Source organism: Anastrepha ludens, chromosome 5 (genome assembly GCF_028408465.1).
Source record: "Anastrepha ludens isolate Willacy chromosome 5, idAnaLude1.1, whole genome shotgun sequence".
NCBI classification, from domain to species: Eukaryota; Metazoa; Arthropoda; class Insecta; order Diptera; family Tephritidae; genus Anastrepha; species Anastrepha ludens.
In genome coordinates this window covers 32,240,329-32,263,145 of record NC_071501.1, presented here as the reverse complement: position 1 = coordinate 32,263,145, position 22,817 = coordinate 32,240,329, and the positions used below count along the sequence as shown (strand labels likewise).

General features: G+C 34.3%; 1 protein-coding gene across 6 annotated transcripts in view; it reads right to left on the bottom strand.

The window, feature by feature from the left end:
* Window positions 1–16,513: 16,513 nt before the first annotated feature.
* The window catches only part of LOC128865301 (rap guanine nucleotide exchange factor 2), a 46,235-nt gene continuing 39,931 nt past the window's right edge, over window positions 16,514–22,817 (bottom strand). For all 6 annotated transcript variants that reach the window (XM_054105477.1, XM_054105481.1, XM_054105480.1 and 3 more), the window contains one exon: window positions 16,514–16,615. The gene's annotated coding sequence lies outside the window, so the exon portion shown is untranslated. The remainder of the gene's footprint in view (window positions 16,616–22,817) is intronic.

The window sequence follows — 22,817 nt, the reverse complement described above, 5'->3', positions numbered from 1 at the left end:
TAGTGTTTTCGAAATATCGCACGATGAGACAGACCTCCATCTGTCTTGCGCTTTTTTGGGAAAGAAATTGTACAGTTTCTCTTTAACAACAGTCAAGGGGACACCGATTTCTGAGAACGGGACAGCTGGAATCGGTTCTGCCGACCCCTTCCTGGCAAGCTCATCGGCAAATTCATTTCCCTCTATATTCCTGTGCCCAGGAACCCGGATAAGGGAAATGTTTCCTGCACGTTCGAGACGTTTGAGTTTCTCCTTACAGGAGTTCACCAGAAGAGAGCTGCAATAAGGCGACGAGAGGGCCTTGATCGCAGCTTGACTATCGGAGAAAATATTAATGTCTCCCTCCCAACAGACAAACAACGATAACTTTTAAAATTATTAATTTTGTTTTTGAAATTTTGCTAAAGTCAGCTCGAAACATGATGTACGACTGCTATGTTTTTATTTTTGTAAAATAAAGCAATAGACTAGCAAAAAAATTATTGAACATCATCAGTTTTCGGGCCTCTGACGACTGCTAACCCCTCAAGTAACTGAATGTGTTTTTTACTTCAAATACATACCCGAGATCTATAATATAAAAATGAATCGCAAAATGTTATCAACACATAAGCATTGAGCATAACTCAACAACGCATGGACCAATCTTAACAATTATTTCTTTAAAATGTTCCTTGAAGTCTAAGGATGGTTTGTACGGCGAGAAAAATTCGAATAATTTCCGGGAAAACCCTAAAACAGCCCTTTTCTTTTTCCCATACAAATATTGCGCGTTCGTGTGTGTGCGTGTTCGCGTTGGAGCATCTAATGCGTTTACACAAAAGTGATAATATCGTGAACCTGACTAAATTGAAACGTCAGAAAATGTAAGAGCTATAGATTTGATTGACCTCGCAATATTCTTTCTTTTGTTTTAGTTTCAGAACGAGTTAAGGAATGATTTCATTCACAAATAATAAATAAAAATAGTTAAGTAAATTCTAAGAATAATCATGCAGGGTTGAACAAATCCAAATATATTTTAAGAACAACAAAAGATAAACATATTTTACAAGATCTACGGAGCAATCATAACCCATTTGGTGGTGCAATGATTTTATTAGCAGGAGATTTTCGTCAAACATTGCCAGTGAGTCCACGATCAACGCCAGCTGATGAACTCAATGCATGTTTAAAGTCCTCCAATTTGTGAGAATTAGGTACAACTCGGAATTGAACGAACTTATCCATGACGAGACAGCTGTGCGTTTTGTAAAGGCGCAGCGTATGCGGTGGCTAGGTCACGTGCTCCGTATGCCTGCTGAATCCGTTGTAAGGAAAGCCATGACTGGAAAGATAATTGGTGCGAAGGAGAAGAGAAGACCGAGAAACCGATGGATAGACGCAGTAGGAAGAGTTCTCACCTCAATTGGAATTCGCAACTACGAAGGAAAAGCAAGCGATGGAATACTTTTGGAGGAGTTTTGTGAAGGAAGTTTTGACACACCCCGCGTTGTAATGCTGTGAATGATGATGAATTTGTGGAAACATGTCAAGGTATTACGCTTAAGCAAGAATATGCGCGTGGAGTTGCAAAATGACCAATATGGAGACATATTCTCTAAACAACTCATTGACATTGGTAATTACGAGTTTCCTATAGACACCTTGACTGGTTGTATTAACTTTCCTCAAAGTGTTTGTCAGTTAACACGATCAAAAGATGAACTTATTCAAAAGGTGTTTGAGCCATAAATAAGTCCCAGAGGCAATCATTAGGTGTTTGTGGTATTAATCTAAGCCATCAGATTTGTTTGTATATTCACCAGTTAATCTAACAAAAAACATTGTATACCATCAAGCACTACAAATAAAAATAAAAATAAAACATTTTTTTTTTAATAATTATAATTCACTTGATTTAAAATAAAGCGATTACTGAAAATACTTATATACGTTTTATTTCATTATTCTTTATTATATCGGTTATTAACCCTATGTTAATAATAATAATATTAATAAATAATTAATTATCTTTATAATGACAAAATATGATATATCATACGCAAAAAGAGTTTTTTTCAAAAATTCACCAAAAACCCAATATTATATAAAAGCTTTTTATATTTACAGGGCGAGTGAGATAAAAGAGTAATTTGAAAAGAAAAGCTTTTTAGTTGTCAGTTGTTAGCTCTTTTATTTACATTTTTCGCGCCAATTCATGTAGTGTTTTTCGGAAAAGTGAATAATCCCACGCAGGTGAGTTCTATATCATAAAAAAACCAAAATTTGCCCCGAAATGTGTTTTAGCTTTTTGTAAATCATTGCGTATGTTTTATCATACATAAACGCTACCCCAGTTTGGCTTTACATGCATTCATATCTATATAATACCTTTTTATAGACAAGCAACAACTGAGGAGATAATTGGATGGCTCGAAGATCTGAATGAGGGCGATAATGCAGTTATTATAGACGGCATCAGAAATGCCAATTCAATCGATGTGAATTTATTTCCACCTGAAGAACGGAGTTATCCGATTGCGATGATGCAGATGAGAACGATGAAGGTATACTGGGCGACCGTGGGGTTCTAAAAAGGCCATGCGCGATAAAAATTGCCAATTCAGAAGTGGATAATGAACAGTTGTTTTAATGATGTGATCAATTCTAAAACCTCGCAGTCAGTGACTTCCACTCAAAGGAAAAAGAAAAAATCCACAATTCGTTGAAAGTGGTCCAAAATAGAACTAAAAACAAGAGAAGGCACAAACACAAAATACGCGTTCACACACCGGATATTATAGAAGATATTTTGAATAACGATTTAAATCCATTACAACTTTTTAAACTAATTTTTGATGACGATTTTATGAAATATGTATATACAAGTATAGACTATAAAATACGCTGTAAACAAAGGATATGAAGCGGTGACCCTAAATCTTGAGGAATTGTACACATATGGGGTGGGTACAACAAAGTGACTATTCTCAACCATAATTTCACTTGATTACCTGATAAATTTATTAGTTGCATTTTTAGGTACCAGCTATTCGGATGTACTGGGGGACAGAAAGTGATGTGTACAACCATTTAGTGGCAGGTTCAATGGCGCGGAATAAATTCAAAAAAATACATCGGTACCTTCAATTCAATAATAATACACAAATTGTAGTGAATAATAAATCATTCAAAGCACAGCCTATTCTGGATCATTTAAATACAAAATTTAAAGAGCTTGGAAAACCATTTGGAACTTCATTTTCTGTAGACGAATCGATGGAGCCTTATTTTGGTAAGCATTCTTTCAAAACCAGTAGAACTTCGTCCAGTTTCAGCACGAAAGAGGAAACGAGAAAACGAAACTAGATACGATGGAGTCAAGCACTACGTAAATAACTCAAGAATTCAACGCCGATGCAAATTTTGTGGCAAGTGTACGAAACTAATATGCATGAAAGGTAGTTTCGGATTGCACCCAGATAACTGTTTTTACAAATATCATGTAACTGACTTATCAAATAACTAAGAAATTAAAAAATTTATAGGTGTAATAAAATGTTGATTTGAATTTAAAACCTATGTATATATTGAAGTTTTATTTTCATAGAAGTAGCTCTCCGAATACGCTTATGTATGATATATCATACGCTTTGCCACGGCCACATCTTTTGAGATATTTTTTTGAAAAATGGAAATGAACCGTTTAACATCAACACAAATACTTGGTGAAAATTTCAGTCACCTATCTTAACCCGTTTTATGTGTGAGCATTAATGGGTTAAGGTGGAAATATAAACTGCCACATTCAAAATCTATTTGACAGAACGAAGTCTGTTGGGTGCGCTAGTTAAAAATAAAACACACTTTCCATACATTTATCATATTTGTATATTGATTGTTTTTATTGATTTATTCAATAGTATAATTAAATAGCGAGAGCAATGATAAGAGCTTTAACTTACTTAAGACTTAACTATATTACTACAAACGAAATATTAGAGACAGAGAGCGCAGCGCGTAGAGTAAAATATTACATAGATACATTAATGTCTTTTATCCTTTTTTTCTAAATATTAACTAAAATAAAATAAAGTAACTAGAAATTGAATTAAGAAAAAAGAAACACACGATTTAATTTTACTTAAATTAATTTTGCATGAAAAGCAAAATGACTATAATGCATGAAACTGGTGGTTTCATTAAAACCAAAAATGTGTTTATAAGTATTCATATGCGTAAGTATGTAAAAAAAGTAATATGCTTAGTGTAAATTTGAATTCGAGCGTTTGAGAAAATTAAAAAAAAAAGTTAATATTTTAAATATTTAGTACATTATTTGCAGTAATTGCAGTAGTATAAGTAAAGTAGTAGCTAAAGGCAAAAAAGTGTGCAGCGAACGCCACTAATGCTAATAAATTACATGCGTACATATGCACATATGTACGCGCATAAATATATATGTATGTATGTTTAAATAACACAATACGTTAAATTCAATTTTAATTTGCTTGCTTACATTTTTTGTTTTTTATTATTTGCTGGTTTTTTGTTTTTGTTTTTAAGAGTTTCATAAATGTGTAAAATATAGATTCTTGCTAATATTTGAGTCATGATTCAACGTCTTTTCTTCAACATTTTTATATATTTATATTTGAGTTTTATTTGATTTTTCTTCTTACGCTTTGTTTGCTTTGCTGTGCGACAGACAATTAACTAACTGAACAATAAATTCATTATATTTTTATATTTACAATTATTTATGAATTTGTTCGAATGAAAATTTCAGTAAACTCTTTTGTGCTTTTAAGCACTTTTGAATTGAACGATACAATCATTTTTGATTTCTTTGTATTTGTATTTGTTTTTTTTTAATATTAATTCTTAAATTTCCGAACGATTTAAAAATTATTATTTTTTGTATGTATGCATGTACATCTGTGTTCGAAATAATAGGAGCGCGACGAATTGAAAAGCTTGAACTATTTTTTTGTATTAATTTTTTTTATGTTTTTATAAAAGTATAGGGAGTTTGTACAACAAAAACCATATAACTCAAAGCGCCAAAATTTGTACAAAATTCACAAAAATTTGACAATTTTCAAAAAAAAAAAAATTACAAAAATTCTGGCTACGCAGTTCTATAGCCCATTACATTTCAGGGCAATAAAATGTTACTTGAAATTCGCTCAAAAATCGCGTTATTCTATAAACTAGCAGCGAATTGAAAAATTTTAATTCTCTTTTTATTAATTTTGTTGCATGTTTTTATAAAAGTAAAGGGGATTTTAACACAAAAACCATATAACTTAAAGCTACAAACTTTATACAAAATTCACAAAATTCTCAAAAATTTCAAAAAAAATAAAAATAAAAAATTACAAAAAAATTTCAAAAAACAACAAAAAAATATACATAAAAATTTCCAAAAATTCTGGCTCTGCAAATTTATAACCCATTAAACTTTAGTAGTAGTCGCTTTGATTTGCGCTAATGCCAGACAATTTTTTTTTGCGTGCGATTTTGACAATTTTCTTACATATAAACCCGTAGCACGCATGACAGACATACATAACTCTCATTCGGATACTTGGCCATAGGAACAGAGAAGGAAATGAGAAAGCTGATGAGTTGTCAAGATAGAGAGCTTCCTCTAGAATATCCGCAACCGAAGTCCGGAGCCCGTTCTGCCACTCCCTTCTGCAGCCATCAAAGTCCCGGTTAGCAAATGGATTACTACAACCCACAAGCGAGCTTGGCAGGGTGAGAGAGGCTGTAGATGGACTAAACTGATGTTACCTGTCATGTCGCACCGACTGTCGCAAATTCTCCTGTCATTAAGCAGAGGAGAATGTAGGAGGCTGGTTGGACTGATGACGGGCCACTTTCTGAGGGCGAAAAACATGGAAAAGGTAGTCATCTCAGCCAGTGTACTCTACTCAGCTTGTGAAGAGGAAGATGAGACGGCGGACCACTTTCTGTGTTGTTCCGCCTTCGCTCAAATCAGTCTTGAGGTCTTTGGCACTGATGTGTTAAGAAGCGACCACCTTGGCTCCTTGGCACTACAGGAAAAAAAAAAAAAAAAAAAATCCGAAGTGCTAGCAGTGGGCTTCCCCCGAAGCATCTACTAAAGGAAGATTTTTTTGCAATTTCAGAAGCAGGTTGCTGACAGATGCACCAACACCCATACCGGCAATAGCGACGGAAACGTGGCCAGATTTCAACAAGTCCAGAACTGACGAGCTGTTAAAAAAGCCAACAACAGGCATCTTCAGAATTACGTCAACAATAACTAGCCATTGGCTTACTGGAGCCCATGCTAGGAAGATAAATAGATGTAGAAGCTGCAATCAAAAAGATTCCAAGGAGACAGTCTTCCACTATCTATGTGAGTGCCCAAGTCTGGGTGATCTACGACACAGAATTCTGGGGGAATTCTCAATAAACAACTTGGCAGAAATTGCAGGAAAGAAAATAGATCACATAGGCAAGATAGTTTGACTACATAACGGCAATGGTTCTACTAGTGGTATATTAAAAGGGCGGCACCTTTTGTGCTAATTGAGTCTGGGATGTGTCACTCAGACCTCAGAACACCTCTACCAACCAATCTACCACAGAGTCGGAAGGCTTTTATATGGAAGAAAGAAAAAATTGTCAAAAATCGGCAAGAATTAAGAAAGCAAGAGTTACGCTTGGTCATACTAATATTGAATGGGCTATAAAACTGTACACCCATAATTTTTCTAAAAATTCTAAATAAAAAGTTGTAAATTTTTTTTTAATTTTCTAAAAAGTCATATTTTTATATTATACGAGTAAAAACCAAAAAAAGGTCATAAAAAAAAAAAAATTGTTAAAACCTGGTAATTCGCCGCTCTGCTATTATTTTGAACACCGATGTATGTATGTATGTATATGTGGATGCAAAGCCAGAGCGAAAGAGTCGGCAAGTGTGCTAACAAATTTAAATTTTTGGAATTTTCCTTTTTTTATTTTTTTTTTATCCAATTGGCGTACAAAAATCTAATTATTAGTTAAATAAATATTTGCCAAAAAATTCTAATTTTTCTGGTGGATTGTGGTTAAGCAAATGGGTTTTAAGTAAAAGAATAAGCAACAGAAAGGCGCATAGAGTCGTTCTGCTTAGGCATCACCCAAGTAGGCGGTAGCTAAGGCTAAGCTCCTTCTGCAATTTGCGGTGTGTGTGTGTGTATCTAGGGTGGTGGTACAGATAGCGGATTCTTGTTGTTGTTGTAACAGCCTAAAAACTTGCTTATGCAATTTTAGAGAAAACAATCGAAGTGGCAGTCCTTGATAGTATTAAAAATCCAGGTCGTTTCGGTAGCTTAAACCCGACTGGCATCGAGGACACTACAGTTTTTTGCCAACTCCAAAGGACAGATAATTTTTATGAGCAACTTTAAAAAAAAAAAAAAAAAATCACTAAAACCTTTGCCATTTCCTGACGAGTTTGCTAAGACAGGCACCCGCTTGCCTAGGATGAGTACGTCCAACATATATCCCTCACTCAGTTTTGAAGATTGAACTAGTAGACGAGGAACTATCTCTGGAAGCACAGTCTATATGGGATGCTCCCACCCTCGGCCTCCCACAGGATTGCCAAAATAATGCTACGAACTTATAACACGAAAACAACCAACTCCCAAGGAAGGAATATAAAATATTGGTTCAAGTACTGACCGGACTTTGTCTCACTCCAAATTACGCAGCTAAAATGAAATTGGTTCAGAACGACGAGTGTAACTTATGCGAAGAAGAAAGCAGTACGTTAGAGCACCTCCTTTGCTACTGCCCTGATCTAAGCAGAACGCGTTACAACTGTCTGGGATCGGTATACTTTTCATCTGTGAATGATATTGCCGACAAAAGTTTAAACTGTTTATTAAAACTCGTCAAGATAAGTATCACGAACTATGTTTAACACGACTCCAACAACACTGGTAACTTTACAAAGCCTTATGGTCTATGTGAGATCTATTAAGATCAGGCAGATAATAAAACCTAACCTTGCCATTGCCTGCCAGATGCAGTTAAAGAGAAACTATGTCGACAGTGGGCATTGAGTACAGATTCTTTTGCTGGTAAAAAGCCAAGATAGTTCTAAGTCTTTATGCTGTACTCAATTTTTTTATTTTTAAATTTATTGCAATGATATTTCAGTTGCATTTATCCAACTTTTCATTTACCAGAGGCATTACAAAGAACATCGGAAAAGAGACGCCTGGGTTCACAAGTTTAATAAAGAAAAGGAAAAACATTCCTAAAGAGGGATCTATATAGACCTTTCAGGTCATATACGCTCAAAGTACCACCTGATCTTAATTGATTTATTTTCCAAATAACCATAGGCATACAAATTCAAAATAATTTCAAAGCTAAGGTCATAGAAATATTGAAAGATTTTTTTAACAAATTCGGGTATCCTGAATGCTTCGTATCATACAATGGTACACAATTTGCAGGCACAGAATTTCAACAATTTTGCGAGGTTCTCGATGTACGACATCAACTAAAAACAGCTCCATACCATTCGCAGAGTAGTGGAGAAGTTGAGAGGTGATGCGTGTACATAGTTAGTTAAACATGCTTTAGAAAAATCTTTCATGGTGGATACAAAAGATAACACAAATCTTCAAGAATTTTAGCTTCAGTGTCGATCGACAACTAATTAAAATTGCGGAGACAAAAGATAACACAAATCTTGAAGAATTTTCGCTTTAGTGTTCGATCGAAGCCCAATTCAAATTGCTTGGAAGGAAAGTTATCAGCAGAATTATTCCTTTTAACATAAAAAAAACTATTTTAAAAAAATGTAGATGCAATAGAGCATACATTTTACACACGTATTATAAATCCTAGAATAGTATTTACATTTTTTTAAGGTTACTCAACCACTTTTCACTCATGACTTTGCATCCAAATACACACAAGTGAAATGAGAATATGAGAGCTTCTGCTTTGCTTATTTATTAAGACGATCTGGTAGTTTTGAAAATGAACTAACCGATTAATATTTTGCTTGTTCTTTGTTATTCTTAAACGCCACTAGATGAGGCGTACGAAATTGGCAAATATTTTAAGGTTATGAAATTTTCAAAAATACTACAACAAATGTTGTCCGTTCAACTGTTCGTTAGTCTGATCTAACTACATATATAACTTCTTCTATAACTTTTCTTCTTTTCTTGATTGACTTTACTTATATGTTAAGCTATACACTTGTACTTTTGCCCAATATGTGGGCGCAGACATTTTGGCTAACCCAATTCACATAAATATTGGCTTGCCATAAATACTAAAAATATATGAGTGTGTGTGCTATTTTAAAATCTTTTTTTTTAATTTTCAATGCAGGCGATTGCATGCTCCCAGTTGGCTATGACGCCTATGATGATGTATGCAGGTTAAAAAATACCTAATTTATGTATATGAGTTTAAATTTTACATGATTTTGAAATGTGAAAATTTCAGCAATTTTTGTTTTCTACTATGACGGGGTTACATACATATTTGGTTAAAGATTATAAATACATACAAAAATTTGTCAATTTTCAGTCAGCTTAAAAGCAACGGTATTATGATTATGTTATTGATATATAAATAAATAAAAAATATATAAATAAAAAAAATATATATAAATAAAAAAAAAATATATATAAAAAATTATAAAAAAAATTAAAAATTAAAAAAAAATATATATATAAAAAATTATAAAAAAAATTAAAAATTAAAAAAAAAATATATATATAAATAATTAAAAAAATATACAATATATATTAATAAATAAAAATTAATATAAAATAAATAAAAAAATTAATAGGTATAAAAAAAAAATAATATACACTAAATAAAAAAAAAAATAATATAATACAATATAAATTGACAAAAAAAAGCAATATAAATTAACTAAAAAAAAATTTTTTTTTTAATATACAATACAATATATCGTCCCCTTAGTATAACAATAGCCTATGTGCTCATAGGCTATTATTTTTTTATTGAATTTTTGGATTCTCCATCGTCGATTTTATATGTGGTCAAAATTTTGTCAAATTCTAGTTCCACAAAGTGGGTCAAAACGTCAGTCAAAAAATAATAAATATTTACAGACATAACGAAATTTGAGTGAGAGCTACTTTCGACAAAAAGTTTGAAATTCATTTTCTCAAAACATCAAACAATTTATAGGCTATTTTAATACTAAGGGGACGATATATAAAAAAAATTAGCAATAAAAAAAACATAATAATGTATTTCGAGTAAATCATACAGAGTTAAAATAAAGCAAAAAAAAAACATTATTCTTGCCATAAAAAGATTATTTAACTTCTTTGAGCGCATTGAGAGTTTAGTTCTTGTTTGGGGATATGCTTGTGCCACATAGCGTCAGCGTCAAAATAAAGTGAACTTCACATTTTGATAAGTTTTGACTATTTATTAACGTAATTGTAATTAAAATTATTTTTTTTTTAATAAAGTTCATACTACAACAAGAAACAATTTTTAAAAATTCGGCAAATTTTCATTAGTCTCAAATTTTCATTAAAATTTCACATTTTCATTAAAATTTCAAATTTTCATTAAAAATTCAAATTTTTATTCAAATTTCAAAATCATTAAAATTTCAAATTTTTATTCAAATTTCAAAATCATTAAAATTTCAAATTTTCATTCAAATTTCAAATTTTCATTCAAATTTTAAGTTTTCATTAAATTTCAAATTTTCATAAAAATTTCAAATTTTTACTCAGAACTTTTAGAAAAATTTCGGGTATGCAGTTTTATAGATTGAAAGAAAGAAAAAGAATTCAGTGAATTCAAGAATCAGTGCGATTTTTTATCTACTTGAAACTTTCACTTTTCACATTACCAAAATTCAATGATCTCTGAAACTTCATACACGAATTTTTTCTCAAAATTATTCAGAATATGAAGTTGAAATATTGATGAAAATTTGTCGAATTTTATACAGAGTTCGAAACTTTGCTTTACAGGTACTCGTAGTTGTTGTAGTATGAAATAATAATAATAAAAATATGTTGTAGTACAAAATAAATAAAAAAATAATTGAGATTACAAAATAAATAAATAAAATAATTGAAATTACAAAATATAAAAAAATAATTGAAATTACAAAATAAATAAATAAAATAATTGAAATTACAAAATATAAAAAAATAATTGAAATTACAAAATAAATAAATAAATAGTCAAAACTTATCAAAATGAGGTGTACACTTTATTTTGACGCTGACTGCATACCTACTGGGTACATGGATGTATGATTAGTTAGTTCGTTCCCTATAAGAAAACTGACCGTAATAAAAAGCTATCAAACTGATCAACTATACATCATTTTCTATATAAGATCTTCCGTGTGATATGAAATATTTAATACTCGTATGTAGAGCAGGTGATTTTGCTCTTTATCTCATTCTTTAACTCACTAGCATTTGCGGGTATAAATTTATGTATGTATGTATGCATGTAGGTATGGTTAACTCCAATTAGCGATGTTGGAAGTATTGATGAGGTTTTGCCAATCGAAAGCAAATTTTTCCGAATTTTCTAACGCATTTTCACTAACGCATTACATTTTACATTTTCGATCAGTGAGAACTAATCCGTCATATGAAGCCTCATTTGATGAACAGAACTGTAGGTAGGGGTCACTGATCATACCCTCATCGGTGATTAGTCAGAAATGGCCGTCATATTACGCATCATTTGACCAAAAACAGTGCTAATGCAATTTGTCATAATTTTTCTGGTACGGCTTTAAGTGTAATAAGAATTTTTAAAATAATTAAATACATTTTTTTAAATTTTTTGTGTTCACTTCCATTTCCCACTTAAGCCATAATATAATTGTTGAGATGGATCAATCAAAAAATAAATTTCGTACACGTTCCTATATTTCTATTGGGTTCATACTCGTATGAGTGCATTAGATTCTAGGCGAGTCTGAAAAAGTGTTTTTGTTTTTATCTAGATTACATAGCACTGGTAACACAATGGACTCTAGAGGTCTAAGTGAGATCCTTTTACAGATTAGCCAGCACTACCTAACCTAACCTTATCTAGATTACAAGAAAGTTGATTCTCTTATGACCCATCATCTGGTCAGTAGAGCTAATGCAGTGTGACATAATTTTTTTATAGGATTAATATACGCGGGACGTTCCATCTATTCTCAGTATCGGGGTAATTAAAGAGTGGATGAGTGTGCAAGAAAAGGCTCTGAGCTTGACCCTCTGTGAGTGATAGAGAACATTCTAGCATTTCTCTAAGCAAACTGTATTTGACTTGAGCTTAATCGCGGAAACTAATAGAAGATGGCCTCTGACTGCAGAGTCTCCAAAGCAGGGTCTCCAAAGCGCTCTGGCTAAAACTGAATTTGAAAAGATCAAAATATCTGCTTGGATTCAACAGCTCAACTACCAAGGTACTGACAGGTGCTATAACGGGTCACTGCACTATTGGCACCCTGGCCAGTAGAATGCGTGTACCACACAATGACTTCTACAGGAGTTGTGGCGATGAAAAAGAAATGGAGTCGGTACAACATCTTCTCTGTGAATGTCCTGCACTTCAAAGAAGCCGGCCGAATATCTTGGCGATTATTTTTTTGAAGACCTGGGAAGTCTTAAAAAAGTCTCACTGGAGAGACTAGTTGCCTTCTCAGAAAGATCTAAGTGCTTTAAGCAACTTAGTTAGGGGATGGAAATCAAATGCAGGTATCTCAATGGGCTTTAGGGCCAACCGAGTGTCTTGTCTTAGACAAATAACCTGGCTAACCTAACCTAACGTCGGGGTAATTTACTACTAAGGTGGGTCATTTAATAATTGCAATAAATTAGCATTTTACATTAAATGACTGTATAAATACACAATTTTACATAATTAGGGTCAATTTAGTTATCTAGTAGTTCTCGGTGAAAGAAGATTGTGGTAACTGATGCGACAATGTTGAAGAAAGTCCAACACCGCGCTGTGACTAAATTCTTTACAAAACAAAAATTAAAATTAAAAAAAAAAAAAAACCATTCTCGAAGAATTGACGGCTGTTTACCATGATTTCGTTACTATCTACAATTCAAAAGTCGTCAAGTGACTTTAAAAATGACAGGGAGAGTATTGAAGATGATTCTGAAAAGTTGCGAAAAAAGTTGAGAAACATGTACTGGAGAATGCCCGATTAGAGGTTAGATTATTAGCAGAGGAGACTAGCCTATGCGTTGGTCTCATACATACTACTCTACATGATCATCTGAATCTCTCAAAAGTGAGCGCAAGATGGACACCGCGAATGCTGACTGCTGCTAAGAAACAAGTGCAAGTCGAGTGCTATAGAGATTTTTTGGAGCTCTATTGTGCAAATTGAATTCGTATTTTCGACCGTATTATTAGCGTTTCCGCGGCAATCCGAACTTAAGACTTTTCTATACATCGTTCCCACGACAGTCGGTTCTACGTCACGGGAACGACCCGGATTAATATCCAGCCAAGGACTGTCACTCCAGCAGCATTCCCTGTAATTGTATGGGGAATGTTTATGCTGCTACAACAACAACAACATCAATAACCTTATTGGGTTCATTGCAATGAGTCTGAAAGTAAACAGCCTACACAGTGGCATAAGAAGTGTGCAGGCCCTTCTAAAAAATTGAAAGACACTCCATCGGACCGAAAGATAACGGCCATTGAGTCTCAGAATTTGAAGGAAATTTTATTGATTCGAGTACATGAAAGGGTGAAACAATAAACGAAGCATTCTACGTTAGCACTTGGCCTAATTTAAAGGAATCAGTTTAAAAAAAAAGACGGGCCAAACTGACTGCTGGGGTGTGGCTTTTTCTAAGCACTACAATTTATGCCGTGCGTATCTCCCAGGTCACTGTACGAGGCTGTGGTATTGAATAAATCAACATCCCTTCATATAGACTAGACCTGACCTCTAGTGATTACCTTCTGTTCCCAAATTAAAAAAAAAAATCTCCGCAAAAAAATGTTTCTCATGATGAAGAGCTTAAGCCGGCAAGAAACGCACACTTATCGGCCAAGAAGGAAATATATTTTTTAGAAGGCATTGAAGAATTAATTTCAAAATATGAAATTTATTTTATTGAAATGTCTGACTTATCTCTGTCTCTTGCTAGATATTTCCCGTTCATTACTTCGAGCTTTCGTACGACTTCTTCTATGCAATCTATTATAGACAGACGGTGGCATTAATCGGAATTAACGACTTAATTCGAAATTGTCTCAGAAATTAAGTGCAATTAATGCAGATTGACAACTAGACTTAATTTGAGCGGATTAGGGGAATACTCGATGGCAACATTGCCGTAAATTAACAGATAATATTTATTATGAATGAAAAATAATGACACTTCTCAAGTGAAGAAGAACAAGAAGGACTGAATGCAATGCTAGTTTGCACGTTCGAGATTTCATTAATTGTTTTTATATTGCGGAGCAGTTTGGGAAATTGCAGTTTAAGATTTTTTTTAAACAAATATTTTTTTTAATAAATATTTTTTTTAATAAATATTTTTTTTAATAAATTTTTTTTTTAATAAATAATTTTTTTAAGTATCAGGACAGCCAGTGCCCGTATTTGCTGCCTGCCATCCATCTTTTACTGACAAAACTATGAAATAAGCAAATCAGCTGTTCACTAATCCGCTCAACAACTGTCTGTCACTCTACAATTTTTGATCAAAATTATCTGCGCCGGTAATCCCGATTAACGCCGCCATCTGTCTTGGCTATTAGTAGCCTACGCGGGCGACCTTTACTTCACTTTATCCCCTCTCATTATCATAGATTTGTGCTGCATTATTAGCGTTTTTGAGCAGGCGTATCTTTCATACTTAGAACATCTGCAATCTACCTTAGCCCTTGCGGATTGATGAATTTGACAATGTCCTCGCCGCCATGCATAAATTGAAGTAACTCTTCGTTAGTTCGAATTATGAAAACATCTCTTTCGATTAGCCTGGCGCTATAAGTGTATGCTCCTGAATATCTTTCTCTCAAAGATTCTCGAGAGATTCTTCTTTGGGTGCTTTCATGTACAACACTTGCAAGACACATGTAGCAATAAAAATATATTGAATTTAATATGACTCTCGTTTCTCATACTGATGCCGAGAATATATTGGAAATCCCCTCCCGAATATGTGATTTTGAACTTCTATCTAACCTCACTTTCAACATGCGTGAGCACTGCTTTTAGTCGAATTGATTACTTTAATCAGTCATCACATAAATATTGATCAATTAAATAGGATTTTTTACAAATTTGCTTAAATTTTTGTTTTCTTTTAAGTTTGCTTATATTTGTATGTGCTGGTTTCTATAGGAATGTATTGCAGTTTAGGTTGGTTAGACGTAGCTAATTTATGTAAGACTTCATGACGGTCAGTTTTCTGGTGGGCGTTCATTATTTAGGTAAGCGTCTGTGTGTGTGTGTGTGTGCGTGAATACGTGCTTACATATATTGTTTACATTTATTTAATATCTACTGTTTTATTTCACCTTTTTCTCGTGCACATTAGGCATTTTTATATTTAGTAATTTTTTTTTATTTTCTTCTTTTGTTTCTTTACAATACAATGCGACAAAAAGAACAATAATATTTATAATTATAATAAAAGTAGCGTGCTAAAAGCGCAACATGTTTTCACATTTCATTTTAACTACACATAAGCCAAAATTATTTATTTAATTTTCTGTAATAATTTTTTGTTTTCCTTTTCAACTTACAACTAATGCGTATTTCTTATAAGAGTTTGGAATTCTTTAGTTTTAATTATATTTTAAATTTAAATTGTTCTTTTCTTCTCTTTTAGTTTTTGGGTTTACTTTCACAAGGGTAAAAAGTTATAGTAGAAAGTATAAATATTTTACTTTTCATCATAAAAATAGAAACATAAAAAAGGTTTTGTAAACATACATATATGTAATTTGCATACATTATAAAAAATCGCACAAATGCCATTGATTATGTGGGTGTGTATGTGTGTAAATTTTGCACATAATTACTTTCTAGTATAGTAAGATTTTTTTCTTAAAATTTCCTTTCACTTGATATATTTTTTTGTATACATATGTATATGTACGTTTGTCTCACACAATTTAACAAGCAATGCTTCGTAAAACATTTAGTTTGCAGTTACTCTATTCCTATTTACTTTATTCCCTTTTGCACTTTCATTTGTTAGCATATTTTCTCCTATCTATTTCACTTTCTCTCATTTGGCTACTTTGCTTTTTTAGTCTCAGTTAAATATGTATATACGAAAATAAATAGTTGTATGTACGTATGTATATGTGTAAATTGCGCTCAAAACGGTGGTGGCATCTTGCGGAGTAGGCTTTTTGCTTTTCGCTTTTTTCACTTTCAATGGACGACGAAGTTTCATTTAGCATCTCATTACCGAATAGGAAGAACGGGTTGGTTAGTATTGAGGATATACATACATAAATAATTTGCAGTCAATTTATTTTTTGTTTTTTTGTTTTGATTTTTTGTTGTTACTTATATCCATTTTCAACACAACCAAAAAGTAAGTTTGGCATTTGGTTTTTTGTTTCGCTTAAACTGTAAGAAAAGGGAAATATTAGAAAAATATTAAGTAATTTTAATAAGAAATACTAATTTTAATAATTATTTGTAATTTTAATAAAAAGTACTAATTTTTATAAATAATACTAATTTTAATAAAAATTCAAAAAATTTATTTTTCTTTATTAATAGGACTATGAATAAGTTCGTGCGGTTTTGTTTCGAAATTTGAAACTTTATTGACGTAAAATGGTTACAAATTTAATATTCAAAATATTGTCCATCGCTTACTACTACTTTTTCCCATCTTTCTGACAATTCACGGATTCCCTTTGTGAAAAATTCGGTCGGTTTTGCCGCAATCCACGAATCGATCCATTTTTTGACTTCATCGTAATTACGGAAGTGCTGGTCAGCCAGGCCATGTTGCATCGATCGGAAGAGATAGTAATCGGATGGCGCAAGGTCTGGACTATACGGCGGGTGGGGTAGGACATCCCATTTGAGCGTTTCTAAGTATGTTTTGACCACTTGTGCAACATGTGGCCGAGCATTGTCATGTTGCAAAATAACTTTGTCGTGTCTATCGGCGTATTGCGGCCGTTTTTCTCGCAGTGCTCGGCTCAAACGCATCAATTGTCGTCGGTAGACATCCCCCGTAATCGTTTCATTCGGTTTCAGTAGCTCATAATACACAACACCCAGCTGGTCCCACCAGATACACAGCATAACCTTCAGGCCATGAATATTCTGCGCCGACGTCGATGTTGAAGCATGGCCAGGGTATCCATACGTTGCCCGACGTTTTGGATTGTCGTAATGGACCCACTTTTCATCGCCAGTCACAATTCGATGCAAAAAACCCTTTCTTTTGTGCCGTTGAAGCAGTTGTTCGCATGCCATAAAACTTTCGGCTGCTTTTTTCTTCATATTAAAATAATGAAGAAGAATTCCCCGCAAAAACACATTATTTGGCACGAAATTCGACATTTTCAAGTGTGGTAAAAATATTGTTGTTTACGCTTCAAATAAAAAACTTATACTGACGTTTGTGCCTTACGACAGTAGCTCTCCAATGAATGTTTGGAAATGTGGATCGATGGAATAATAATCAAGTTACGCCATCTGTTGTAAAACCGCACGAACTTATTCATAGTCCTATTAAATACTATAAAATGTGTTTAATTAAACCTCAACGCTTAAGTATAATAAAATTAAAAACATTTTTATAATTTTTTTGTTTGTTTTAAATGCATATGCGGCCGCCGTAGCCGAAAGGCTTGGTGCGTGTCTACCATTTGAGAGAGCTTAGGATCGACTCTCCGTGAAAAACAAAAATGAAGAAAAAGTTTTTTCCCAATTGCCGTTGCTCCTCGGCAAGCAATGACAAACCTCCGAGTGCATTTCTGCCACGAAAAAGCTCCTCATACAAATATCTGCCGTTCGGAGTCGGCTTGAAACTGTAGGTCCCCCATTTGTGGGACTATCTTTGTGAAAATTAAAAAAAAAAACAAAACGGTGAGATAAGTTTATTTAATTGATATTCTGTAGCTAATGGACAAAGATTGTCTTGTATGGTGGAAAGGCATCGCGCCAATATGTAATACGACCACCAAATACCGAATATCAGCCAAAGTATACAACAAAAACAATAAAGCATGGTGGTGCTAGCATTATGGTCAGGGCATGCTTTTCCTGGCTAGGCGTGGGACCCATTCATTGGGTTAAGGAAATGATGACTAGCGCTTCATATCTCGATATACTCAAGGACATCATGCTGCCATATGCCAGAGTCGAAATGCCGCTTGTTTGGACGTTCCAACAAGACAACGATCCCAAACACATGTGCAAAGTTGCTAAAAGATGGTTTGAGGAGAGTCAGATCAACGTAATGGAATGGCTGCCACTGTCACCAGATATAAACCCCATTGAAAATTTGTGGGTTGATGTCAAGGAGGCAGTAGCCCAACGCAAGTCAACATCTAATACGCAACTATGGGAAGCTGTAAAGAGCGCATGGGAGTCGATATCGATTGAAAGATGCCAAAAACTTGTTGACTCAATGCAACGCTGTTGTGCTGCAATACTAAATAATAAGGCTCATACAACAAAATGCTAATTTAAATACTAAACAAAACCCCATGTAAAAATAAAAATAAAATCACCATCATATAAAAGTTTTGTCAAAATTTCTTACAATTTGTTACACTACTAAGTTTTTGACCGCTCAAAATTCGCTGCAGTTTTTCTAAATATAACTTTACCTTACTGAAATAAGATAAACGTTGGATTTTCTGGGCTTTGTTTTGCTTGACATTTGGGCTATAAGAGGGAAAAAATTAAATTTTTAGTTTCCATGTATAAAAGCGATTACACGCATTTTTTTAACTCATTCCGTTTTATATATGTACTACTAAGATTTTGACCGCAGCTGTGTATGTACTTTCTGCTCAAATATGAACGAGACGGTATCAATAAAACGGTCCGCGGATGACATATGGCAAAAATAATTTTTTTGTTTTTTGGTAGGTTATAAGCTTACATGGCAAATTTCAGCGTGATATGTCACATAGTTTGTTTTCTGTGCTACTGTAAACAAGTCAAGCTCGAGTGTGTTCTTCGAATTTAACGATGGAAATTCAAGTTGAACAAAGAATTTGTTTGAAATTTTGTTATTCCAATAAAATTTCGGCTTCAGACGCCTTAAAAATGTTGCAGACAACCTATTGGGACTCTGCTCTATCGCGTGCACGTGTTTTCCAGTGGTACAAATCGTTCCAAGAGGGCCGTACATCGGTTGAAAACTTGCCTCATGAACGTCGTCCAGCAACATCAGTAAACGACGAAAACATCGGAAAAGTAAAGGAAATTGTGCTTGAAAATCGCACAAATCGCAAAATCGGTTAACGCTGAATATTATTTAGACGTTTTAAAGCGTTTGCGCGAGAACATTCGTCTTAAAAGGAAGGAATTGTGGGACAACAAGTCATGGTTCTTGCATCACGATAATGCACCAGCTCACACATCACGTCTTGTTCGCGATTATTTGAACAAAAATAATGTTAATATCGCTCCGCAAGCACCGTATTCGCCTGATATGGCTCCATGTGACTTTTTCCTGTTTCCCAAGCTCAAGTTGCCGCTCCGTGGAAAACATTTTGAGACAATTGAAGTCATAAAAGAGAATTCGAACATCCACTACTTGTCTGTTTTTTTACTGCAGCTGTCTAGATCACAAGTGTAAAATATTATTGACGTACGATGACATTTATGGGTTATTAATTTTGAGTCACATATAATTTCTGTTTTTAGTTGATTTTTTTTTGCATAATATTTAACCACTTTAACTGTTTCATTTTCTTTCGAAAAACTTTTTCTGCCTACTTAATTATTTCCCAGCGAATACGAGTATAGTGACATACACAGAGTAAAATCTTTCTACCTGTAAAAGTAGGCAATCAACATTGCGTATTGGGTTTTTAAAAAATATTGGGTATGGGAATAAGTTTCCGCTCTCGAAAAGAGGTGTCGTTGCTGATACTATTTTTGTGTTCGATCTAGTGATACTCGTATACTAGTGATTTGAAAGTGTAGGTATATGTGAGGTCTCGATCGCAGTATTTAACATTCGTTTGAACTGTAAAGATGCTTTTTTATTTGACGTGAAAAAGTCTACGTTCGTCCTAAAAAAAACAGCATTTGCGTGAAGTTCTGCTTCATTATTGCCTTTTAAAGAAAAGTTCAGCTGAAACGTGTCGTATACTGATTAATATTTACGGTAATCACACTCCATCAAATACAACTTGTGGTTTCTACGCTTCCAAAGTGGCAATTTCGACGTGAGTAATAAAGATCGCGAAGGAGCAACGAAAAAATTCGAAGATACTCAACTACAATAACTATTGAATGAAGACGCATGTCGAACCTTTGATGATATGTCTAAAGTGTTGGATGTTGACAGATCAACCGTCGGTAAACGTTTGCACGCGATGGGAATGCTCCACAAAGCAGGTAACTGGGGGCCACATCAATTGAAGGATAGGGATATCGAGAGACGCTTAGTGACATGTGGGAGATGCTTCTTGGACGGCAAAAAAAGGAAAGGTTTTCTGCATCGAATCGTCATTGGCGATGAAAAGGTGAATTCCAAAATAAACAAGACTGAGCTAAAATAGAAACGACAGGAGCTTTGTTCTGATAACTTCGAGTTTATTTATTCAAAATAGTCCTCCTCTGGCCTCGATTCGCCGTTTTGCGCGATCTAAAAGCTTTTCGAAAGAGTGTGTTTCAGGTTATTGACCGGAATGTCCTTCATGCTGTCGGTACAAGCCTTTTGGGTGGCCTCTACGGACGCAAAATGTTTTCCTTTCATGGCCGAATGCAGTTTTCCGAATATGTAGAAGTCACAGGGAGCCATACTAGGCGAATACGCTGAGTGATTGATGGTTAAAATGCGATTTCTAGTCAAAAAATCTGTGATAAGAGTGGATCGATGAGATGGTGCATTATCATGCAATAAGCGCCCGAATTAGACGAATGCGAACGCCAAGATAGAAAATTGTATTGACGGTTTGGCCCGTTGGCACGAACTCCTTGTGGACAATTCCCTTAGAATCGTAAAAACAAATGAGCATCGACTTCCTTTTTGACTTCTCCAAACGCGATTTTTTTGGTGGTGGCTCGTCTGGGGCCTTCCATTCGGCACTTTGACGCTTAGTTTCAGGTTCATGTTGGAAACAATACATTTCATCACCAGTTACAATGTTGTAAAGGAAGTTCTCGTCTTTTCTCGCCTCTTTATAGAGGTCTTTCGAATGTTGAATTCTGAGCAATTTTTGGTCCTCAGTTAACTTTTTCTGAATGAAACGTGCACAGACCTTTCGTAAGCCCAAATGAAGAGTTAAATGCGATAAATCGATGTTTTGGAGATATTCAACTCCGAATTTTAAAGATGATTTCACTTAATTTTTGATACATTTATGAACAACTTCGATGGAATTTTCGGTGATTACGGTTTGGGCGGCCCGTATGTTCATTGTCATTTATGTTCTCACTCACAACCATTGGTGAAACGTGTAAACTGATCATGAACTCTGGCACAAGATAGACAATCATCTTTTTATCAATTCAAATGTTTCGGTAAACGTTTTACCGCTTTTAAAACAAAATCAGAGATTTGCTTTTTGTTCGAAACTCATTTTTGTACCGTAGACACAAACATACTGACACTTTAGACGCAATAACTTCGCTTCCGCTGAACCGAATGTCAGCAAGCTTTCACAGGTAGCCAGCTAGGGATGTAAAATCCAACGCACTAACTCATTAAAAGGATGGCACAATCAAACACATTTTTATGACGCCAGTCTTGTTTATTTTGGACTTCGCCTTGTACATATGCGCCTCTATTAATTTGTCTCTGATTCTCTCATATTCTCCTGAGACCCCCATGACTAAAGCATTTTCCCCACATTTACGATTGGTACTGTTTTAACTAAAAAAAAATATGATAACAATTCTCCCTTCTCCAATTGAAATTATTATTTATAATATACAATAATAATTATATTAATGCTCCCTTGTGGGTTCCAGTTCAGTGTCGCAAGGGAGCAGAGGTCGCGGTCGACCAAAAAACACTTGGAGAAGGTAGTTGTTGGGTGAACTAGCAGATGCCGACATCTCTTGAGACGGTGCAAAAACAACAGCACAGAACCGTGTACGATGGAAAAGTCTTGCCGAGGCCCTATGCTCCCTAGAGGAGTGAATAAGGATTAAAAAAAAAAATCATATTAATGATTTAATTATGATGCCTAGCAGCTGAGCGATGAATGGACAAAGAAAATAAAGCCTATGCTAAGTCTTTAGCGGCGGGCATGAGACGAATTCTATTAAATTGTCGAATCAACGTTAAAAAGTAATTGCAAATAAAATATTTGATGTTTATAGGTGTATCGGTTTATAGGTCGATTCTTTGCCTGTACAAGGCTTTTTGGTAAGACATGGGGACTAACCCTAGAATGACCTTCTGGACATTCACCACAGTTGTGAAACCCATAGTCACTTATGTATCCTTAGCATGGTGGCCCAAGGTCAAGCAAAGAAAGGCAGCAAACGAATTAAGCAAACTGCATCGCCTGATATGTGTTGGTATTACAGGGGCTATGAAAACATGTCCCACGGATGCATTGGGTGTGCTCCTGAACATACCACCGCTTCCAATTCTAATTGAAAGGGAAGCTCG